General features: G+C 36.6%; 1 pseudogene; it reads left to right on the top strand.

The window, feature by feature from the left end:
* The first annotated feature begins 229 nt into the window (after positions 1-229).
* On the top strand, positions 230-2,522 carry LOC149206498 (UDP-rhamnose/UDP-galactose transporter 6-like; annotated as a pseudogene).
* Positions 2,523-10,411: the final 7,889 nt, after the last annotated feature.

The raw sequence follows: 10,411 nt of genomic DNA, 5'->3' as shown, positions 1-10,411 counted from the left end.
CTCTAACCTCCAAAAAAAAATAATAACTAGCAATTGCACCACATGTTGCAAAGGAAACATCGTAAGGAACTAAATATTGGTAACATTTCATATCATGAACTATTGAATGTAGAATAATAGGCTCAATATATTAAGTAAAATATTTATTGAGGAGATGTTTTCCAAGTACTTAAAAATAAACAAGGCTTCTACTCAAATATAAAGTATTCTTTTGAGATTCCATTCATGGATGTTCATTGTCAGCACATCTGTTGGGATTATTATGGTTAGAAAACGTCTCATGGCTAGATATGGCTTCTCTTTTGGTCAGTCTCCCATCCTATAAATCTCTTGTTGTTTAATTTCATCAAATTGAAGAATTTTTTATTTCAGAGTTTATTGATATTTAGTATCTCGTTATATGGTTTGTTTGATTTTTTTCTTGTTTTCTATAAAAAGCATTAAGCTTGAAACCTTTTCTCTAATGGGAATTCTGATACGTATATCTTTTTGTGTGAGAGAGAGAGGAAGTGTGAGTGATTTTCATTTATTTCTATTATAGGTTAGGACGTTGATCATAATTTGGGGGAATGGGAAAATTTTGTTAGATTAATTCTCTGATCTTTGAAGTGGAGTTCTTGTTTTCTTTCTATGCAACTAATACATTGACAGGCCGACATTTTGGAATCGCCACACTGATGATAGTTATTCTTCATTGTATGGGTTATATCCATCCTTCCCATTTACCTTTCTCCGAGCTTGTGAAATTTGTGATATGTGGCAATTTCTCCATTATTCACATGAATTTCAGTCTCATGTGGAATTTTGTTGGTTTTTACTAGGTGAGATTGATAGAATTACTTTCTCTTCTCTACAAATAAGAATTCCACTCCGTTGTAAGATTTAAATCAATACACTTCCTTTCTCACCTTTTCTGTTCATTTGTATGTAAATAAATAACTTTGTTGCTTTCAGAGTTACTGAGAATTGTTGAAATTTTTTTATATGGAACCTAATACATACTAAAAGTATTGCATCCAATAAAAGTGTTGAAAGTATCAAAAATTGCAGGGACATATAAAATTCAAAGTGCAAAATGTGATGCAAATTCTTGAAATTTGTTATTCAGCATACATTAAATGAGGAACCAAACAAAGAAATGAAAAATAAAATTAAGCAACAAAGGAAGAATATCAATTCCAGAGATCAAATTGTTATTATGATTGTAGAATCCTTCTTAAAATTCACAATATTGGCATATAAATATTTCCTGACATCCTATTTGAACTATTATATTTTTTGGAGTATTTTAATGCAATGTTCTTCCAATCCTACATGCTTGTGGCTTACTACCAATTGGCATGTATCATATTTTAGTAAACAATTAGGGCCCTTAGATAAGCATTCTTCCTGTTGGTTGAATTTATTGAATGGTTTAGAACTCGTTCGTTACAGTCTCTTGCTCAAATTGAATTTTATTACTTAAATATCTAAACTTTTTTATGAGGTTCACTTTGTATTGTGTTGTTTAGCATGATAACTATATTTTATTTTTTTGAATGTAATTCCTTGTTTTTGTTAAGATTTAGTTTCTTATCTGAGATTCCATTTGTTGTAAAGATAGAAAATTTCAGCATGATACTTGTATCTTGCTTTTTTGAAGTTCTCTTTGACAAAATTCGTTATTCAAGTAATTCCAGATTAAGTATAATAGTAGTGCTAGTTGGTGTAGCAATATGTACTGTGACAAATGTCAGTGTCAATACTAAAGGTTCTGTAGTTGCTGTAATTGCAGTATGGAGCACTTCTATGCAATAATATGTAAGTCTTAAATCATCCTTTGTTGTTTTTTTCATTTGAGGTACTTCAATTTCATTGATTAGGCTAGTAAATGTTTCACTATTTTCTGATACAAAGGTCTTTTATGTTGTTGTATACACATTATTTTCACTACCTATAGAATAAATACGCATTGGGATATTTTCATATGCTTGGACATATTTTGCCATTGCAAGAAGCTACCTTGCTCATTTTAGGCTGTTTCTTGATTACAGGCTCGCAGAAAAAAGAGTGGATCTTTATGATTATTACATAACTTTTGTGGTAAGATGGAAAGCGAATCATTCCTATCTTAATTTTATGTATGTAGTATTTTTGTTTATTTGTTACATAAGCTAAATCATAGGCTCAAAACCTTTGGCACATGATATTCCTTCAACATTAGGTTAATTAGAATTTTGTAGTTAATTTTGTGTGTCATGGTTGTACAACTCTTCATTACACTCTCATGCTTGATCATAGTTGGCACCAATCTTAGTTAATTCATCTGCATTGGCCTATTCATAGCACTCTCATTTCAAGTTCTTGGCCATATGAAGACTATGTTTGTCCTTGTATTGTAATTCATCTTTTTTGGCAAAGAACGGTTAAATTCACAGGTGTTCTTGGGAATGTTCCTAGTTGTGATTCGAATGATTTGGTATGGTAATGCATTTGAAAGCCTGGGTGTTTTGGAGAATTTGGTATCTACGGATAAATACTAATTCCCTAGATAAGTATCCATATCTAGAACAACAATTTAAAGCACTTCAGCCTTTTCCTATAAGCAATAGATAAGACAAAGAAGATGAGAAGACCTACTTGTAGTTCCACTTTCCTCTTGTCTCCTTTGTATTGATCATGTGCTCCTTCCTATACTTAACATGCTTGAGAAGTACTTATAAGCACAAATAGAAGACAAAGAACCAATCAAAGAAAAAGATCTATTGAATACAAGTAAATGGAATCAAATACATTTCACACATATAAGCATGATATGACAATACAAACATATGGGAGAAAGGTTCAAATACTTTATTAAATAGAAGAAGGAATTACAACCATTGTCTTTGATTCAAATTCATTCCTCCAGCTTGGATCCCATCCACATCACATCAAAATCACGACAGACTTATAGCATTACAATACTTGCTTCAAAGCCAATTCTCATAGCAACATCATCTTCTTACAATTCAACATAAGCTAGCCACTGATCACTTAGATGAGTGATCAATTTATAGGGAGATGAAAGAGGTTTTGTCATAAATGGTGGTATTCAATGGCCTTCCATACTTAGAATTAGTTCCATGGAGGAAAGGATGAGAGGATAGGATGCATCTTAACTCATTCCTCATCCATTTCGAGCTCATAGAACCTTCTAGATGACTCCAAAAGATAAGAATATTCCCCAAACCCTATGTGAATTTCGCTCAAATTCCCTAGTGCGGATGAAAGGAGGCCTAAGTGCTATTCAAAACCCTGGCATGGACTTAACTACTCTGCAGCGCACCCTTAGATGGGCCTACCTACGCTGGTCCCTCTAGAGGTCATTTCAAGATGTCTTCTTGTCATGAAACTATCTGGGAAGGAGACTTTAAAAAGGGTTACTCGTTTAGGGCATGTAGCAACTGAAATTAGGGTTTGATGAGCCCTAAAAAAACTGATCTAGATGATGGGAGTGATGTGCCCAAATGGATTTTTAATAGCTACCCCCTAAACCATGAAGTTGAAAAATGAAAATTTCGAATGAAATGCTTTACGATGTGATGAGCAAGTTTTGAAGTGGAAGGTGACTTGCATCAATTACAATACAGATATCATGATCTTTTGATTTTTACATGAATCCCTGAGGGAAGGCATACTCATGGTTAGCTTATAAACTTTCATTGCATGTACATAGACAGTCATCTACAGATATAGACCCATGATCGGAATGACCATAAATGTAAGGCCATTAGACATATGATTTAGTACTCCTGAAATCGCAACTTGGATGGATGAAACTAGATCCGGGGTCTTCTATCTTCTTCAATCGTTCACTCAATTACAAGTCTAACCATGTGAATATTTGATCTGAATTCAAACATGGGAAAACACCGTCTGATTACCAACCAAAGATGTAAGTTGTTAACAGATGCGAGAGATATCACTGATAATGATAATGATCCTCAAGGTACTACAGTATATTATTCATGGTGTGAATGGATGATTTGATGTAAAACAGCATACAAAGTCTTTTGGTTGAAGGCCATTGATGTCAACCTATTACCAGAAGCGAGAAACTTTCCATTGATGTATGCAAGCCTCAAGGTAGTGGGAGGGTGTTTCTAAGTCAAATTCTTGGATAATGTGCTAATGTTGAAAAGAAGTGACTCGTCGCAGAACGGCTTTGATGTATCCCACATCAATGACATGAAACGAGTGTAATGATTTTGGAGACGGAATTTGACTGATGACACAAGGTTCAGGAATGGCAGTCATGAAAATGAATGTTTATGGTATTGCAAAGGATGAGTTTACTGATTGACTTCTCTTGAACATATCGGTGACACTGAATGAACTGGCAGCATTGACCCAAAACCAAAGTGATGGATGGTGTGATGGATCATCGGTATGATAACCATCAAGCATATAAACCAACGCAAATAGTCTGAATGAATTGGCAGCATTGACCCAAAACAAAAGTGATGGATGGTGTGGTAGACCATAGGTATGATAACCATCAAGTAGATAACCCAATCAAATAGTCATGGTGATGAAGTGAAAGTGTCATGTTTAAGAGTGACCTGCTACCAAGAGTGGTTTTACCCCTTTTTCTCATTTTCCCCAGTCATCGCTGACCAGTACCTCTTTATTTTTTATCAAGCTTGAGGATGATAACATATGCTTGTTGTATAATTCCACCCTTCGGGTGAATCCATTGCTATGTGATGTTTTAATGAGTCTAGCGGAGGTGAAACTTGGTCTTGTCTAGATGGAGAAGTTTGTCTCTATTTGATATTTTAACAAGTTTAACGACAAAAATAACTCGGTCCTTTTCATGTTTAGAGAGTTTTAAAAGGGGCAAAAAGAAAAGTCCACAAGTTCTTTTTCATATATTTGTCTCTCAAGCCTAAAAAAACATAAAACAATATGAGAGAGAACCTATTTACCATGTTCAATCAATGTATCCCTTTTTCGTAAATAATCTATCTCAGCCCGAAAAAGGGTTAAACTTATATTGAGTAGATGTCATTTCCAATCCATTATTGAGCTGAAAAGGACAAGAACTCGACAATCTTTTCATATTTCGAGAGTCTGAAAAGAGCTTAAAGAGGACTTCGCTTTGAGGAACGAGTGGTGTATGGGATAGCAACTGGTTTTGGTGATGTTGGAACTTCTCAAAACATGTTGATTTATGTGGAGAGGTTGGCTAATAAGACCACTCATTGCAACTATTCCTCAAAAAGGGTAAAACAACCAAGTGAAAGTGTATGATTGGCCAAGCAGATAGTGATGATGGAAGGAGAAAAGCCAAGGCTCATGTGGTGGAATAGGCTGATAGAATGGAAATCACGAGGGTTAAAATGGAAATGGGTTCATTTTTAGACAATCTTGAACCATAGGGAACTATGCTTGGATTCAGTTTCATGTTTACACAATATCGAAATGAAAAACTATGCTTGGATTCAGTTTCATTTTTACACAAGCTTAAAACGAAGAACCATGCTTGGATTCAGTTTCATTTTTACGCAAGCTTGAAACAAAGAACTATGCTTGAGATTGGTTTTCATGCCCCTAGCATGATGAAAGGGAGAGTCTCCAATAACCAGATGGAAGTCGCTGCGGTGAATCAAGATGGTTATCGAACACCATTTTGGCTTCGTCCAGATAGGGACAAAGGTGAATGGGGTGATTCCCTTCACATAACCCATAGGGAAACTTAACTTTACCACTAGGTGCATGCCCCCCAAGCTTCATTATATTCACCTAAGAAGACTACTTGTGGCTATCAGATGGATGGAATGAAGGTTCATTTACAAGATCAAGTGAAAGACTCGACTAGGATTTTACGAGATCTAATCAAAGAATCGAATTGGAACTTTTCTCAAGGGGACCTTATTTAATTTTTTAATTAGCTTAACACAAGACAAGGAACTCTGCTCAGATTCCTTGTTTCATTTTTTAACAAGCTTGACACAAGACAAGGAACTATGCTCATATTCCTTGTTTCATGTTTTAACAAGCTTCACACAAGACAAGGAACTATGCTCAGATTCCTTGTTTCATTTTTTAACGAGCTTGACATAATACAAGGAACTATCCTCGTATTCCTTGTTTCACTTTTTAACGAGGTTGACACAAGAGTAGGAACTGTCCTCATGGAAGCTATTTCATTTTTTAATGATATTGACACAGTAAAAGAACTATCCTTATATTCCTTGTCACAACCCATAAGAGGTCATGACTTCCAAGAGGTTCTCGTTAGATGGGAGAAGAATGCTTTGGAAGGAGAGATCTAGTTCCAATTCCCCCAGTACATCACGAAATTGATCGTCCATTGATGTAGGCATGGAGCGGGTCACCACATAATTAACTCATGGCGGGGAAGATACCATTGGTACAAAAGAACCATTTAGGGAAGATGGTTGACTAGAAGGCATATTTGGACCAGGAAATGAAAGCTGGTCAATGGTGACAACTCTGCCTTCATGCAGGAAACAAATCACTCAAAAGAGCACTTGTTGAAACAATAGCTCCCATGTCATAAACATAGTCGTACCCAAGAAGTAAATTGTAATCTAAAGGACCTGGGACTACCATCACATTGAGATAAACAATTTTTCCTCCCAAAGTAATAGGCAACTGAGGAAGGATCCCTAATGGTTGATTGGTTCTTCTATTAAAAGCCAACAAATTTTGGGCAACAGGCATAAGTCGTAGTGAACCGAGCGCTTGCCAAGTAGTAGAGGAAAGGATACTCACTGATGCGCCTTCATCTATAATAGTGCTAGATACAATCATATTATAAATTTGTACTATGATCTGGAAAGGCACATAAGAAGCAAGACAGAATCCTACCAGTCGATTCCAATCAAAGGAAATGACTGGACTACCTGGAGGGGGTACCATACGAATGGGATAATTATCCCCTTGAGTTACGAGAATGGGAGGATTTTCCTCCTATCTTGATGGAACAGGAGGATTGGCCCCAAGCTCATTGGAACCTAAAGAAACAAAAAGAACCTGAGTGGTATCATATTCACTCTCTTCGGGAAAGGTACGATTAACTGAAGGTGAAATTGGGTCAACTGTTTCCTCAACCTATTTATTTAGGCCAGGTATATACTCATAATATTCAATTTCAGAGAGAGTGGGTTTGACCGACGATTGATTTGAGTCAGTCAATTCATCGACTAGTGAAGGATTAAGGAAGAGTCTCCTGTAACCATATGGAAGTTGTTGCGATGAAGCGGGACGGTTATCCAACACTTTTTTGGCTTCATGCAGATAGGGAAAAAGGTGAATGGGGTGATTCCCTTCACATAACCTACAGGGAAACTTAACTTTACCCTTATTTCCTTGAACTTTACTACCACTAGTTGATGGTGAGTCACTAACATGATCTCCAGAAGTTGATGACACAGGATGATGTGAATGAGAATACCATTCTTCTAAGATCTGAGGAATATTAGGGCAATTTCGAAGAACATGGTCTCTCGCACAAATTTTGCATGGATATCGAACTTTGTGAGGATTGACATAGGGTTTCCCATCAAATGTTGCATTCAAAGCAATGGTTGCTTGGTTGCCCCTCTGTTGAATTCGCTTCTTCTTCTTCTTCTTCCCTCTCTTCTTCTTAGCCACCTAGTTACTAGTACCAATAATTTCACCAGGCGAAGAAGAATAAGGGGAGGAAGAAACAACCAAGGAAGAAGGAAAAGGGTCAACTTTAGGATCAACTGGAGGATGATTTTGTCTAGTTGGAAGAGTACGCGATTGCGGAGAAATCATGACATTTTGAACCAAGGAGGTTGAAAATAACCATACTGGCAAGCCAATCGTAAGTTCCGAAAGGGACAATGTAGCCATATAAGGAGCACCAATATTTCCAAAAGGAGGAAAAGGACTAGGATTCCCATCAAAAGGAATTCCTTGATCGGTGGACTCCAGATTTGTCGCCATATGTTTCAACCTAAGATCAACTAAGGAGTGAGCGTGGAGGATGTTATCCGTAGTCAATTAATTTTAATTTAATCAAAGTAACATAACAAAACAAAAGAGGGATAATCTAGGCAAAAGGTTTACCAAGAAACTTCGAACTACAGAATACCTCCTGGTGAACCAAGAAGTACGGGTAGGAAATCTCCCTGAATGTTATATTCGGTGTATCACAGTGTACAAGGTGGCTGACTCAGTTACCTAAGGATGGATAGAAACCTAGTGTCTTCTTCCCATATATACCCGAAAGTACGTGGAGGACCAATCCGTATTAGCGAGTCTAATGCAAAACCACACAGTGAGAGCATTCCCATATACTTTACGTAGTGTAACACTGCCGTATATACCCAAAGGTATGTGGACGAGCTATAGTATACTCACGTACATGGAATGAGGTATCACACTCAGGATGTATTACAGACAAGTTAGTGACAGCTGCTATGTTTTACAACGCCGGAACACGTCTCTAGCCTAGACCTCTATATGTTTTTTGTTAGGTGACAATGGTCCATTAGGTAAGTTCAGATAAATTTTAAGTTGATATTCTTTAGAATTTTCCTTTCAAGGTTCACCATGTTATGTACATTTGCAATTCCTAAAATTCAACTAATATGATAAGCAATATTTTTGTTCAATTTAACAATGAAAACCTTAGCTAGTAGGGATAAAGAAATCAAATGACAAAGAGAAAAGAGCACATCTAATGCAATTTCCCTAGCTATTCCTTTCAAGCATTCACAAACTACAATATGAATGATGCAAAGGAAAAGAAGACTTTTACGACAGTTCAGTTTCGAAGGAAAAGAAGACTTTTACGACACTTTCTTTCGAACAAATATTAAACGACTATAATCTAACTTTGAATATGGATCGGTAATGACAAAGGAAACATTTATGAAACATTAATCAGTGAAGTCAAAGTACGGCTGGAAAGAGGAAATACAAGTTGATTTCAGAGACATAGTACAATCATTGATCTTCCAGCAAGCATAAACAAAAGGAAATTTGGAGAAAAAACCCAATCCAATGGTGAAAAATTTCCCCAAGGTGGATCAGCACATGTCAAAGAGGGCCTGACTGCATTGCAAAGCACTATCTCTCACTGAAGGGTGCTCTGTAGAGCATTGTCCCCTGACCAAGCCTGCGTTGATTCCTAAGAGGCCACTCAAGAGTCATCTAACCTCAATTTTTGACCAAATAACACTTCAACAAGGCTGAAATACAATCAATAAACACAAGTATGGGCTGCAAGAGTATCCTATGAGGTGGATAATGTACTAGGAAGGATGATCTTCCCTAGCGGAGTCACAAATTTGTTTTGGAGAATTTGGTATCTACGAATAAATACTAATTACCTAGATAAATAGCCATATCTAGAACAACAGTTTAAATCACTTTAGCCTTTTCCTATAAGAAATAGATAAGACAAAGAAGATGACAAGACCTACTTGTCGTTCCGCTTTCCTCTTGTATCCTTTGTATCAATCCTCTCGCTCCTTCCCATACTTAACATGCTTGAGAAATACCTGTAAACACAAACAAAAGACAAAGAACCAATCAAAGCAAAAGATCTTTTGAATACAAGTAAATGGAATCAGATATATTTCACACATATAAGCATCATATGACAATAAAAACATATGGGAGAAAGGTTTAAATACTTTATTGAATAGAAGAAGGAATTACAACCATTGTGTCTTATTCAAAGTCATTCCTCGAGCTTGGATCCCATCTACATCACATCAAAAGCATGACAAACTTGTAACATTACAATACTTGCTTGAAATACAATTCTCATAGCAACATTATCTCCTTACAATTCAACATAATCCATCCCGTGATCACTTAGATGAGTGGTCAATTTATAGGGAGATGAAGAAGGTTTTGTCATAAATGGTGGTATTGAATGGTCATCCATACTTAAAATTATTTCCATGGAGGAAGGGATGAGAGGATAGAATGCATCTTAACTCATTCCTCATCCTTTTTTGAGCTCATAGGAGTTGATAAGTGAGGGAACCTTCTAGATGAATAAAAAAGGTAAGAATATTCCCCAAACCCTACGTGAATTTCACTCAAACTCACCCAGCGCAGGTGAAAGGAGGCCTAAGTGCTTTCCAGAGCACCCTGGCATGGACTCAACTGCTCTGCAACACACCCTTGCATGGGCCTACCTGTGCTCATCCCTCTAGAGGTCATTTCAGGATGTCTTCATGTCATGAAAATGTTTGGGAAGGAGGCATTCAAAACGGTGACTTGTCTAGGGCATGTAGCAACTAAAAGTAGGTTTTGATGAGCCCTAAAACACTGATCTAGATTATGGGAGTGATGTGCCCAGATTGATCTGTAACACTGGGGGTAAAGGATGGTGTATGTATCAGATTTCTAGTGAAAGGAACTTGAAACTTGGGGG

Source organism: Pinus tabuliformis, chromosome 1_2 (genome assembly GCF_031772625.1).
Source record: "Pinus tabuliformis cultivar Carrire ecotype Pingquan chromosome 1_2, CPIR1, whole genome shotgun sequence".
Taxonomy (NCBI): domain Eukaryota; kingdom Viridiplantae; phylum Streptophyta; class Pinopsida; order Pinales; family Pinaceae; genus Pinus; species Pinus tabuliformis.
This window is presented reverse-complemented; position numbering and strand designations above follow the sequence as displayed.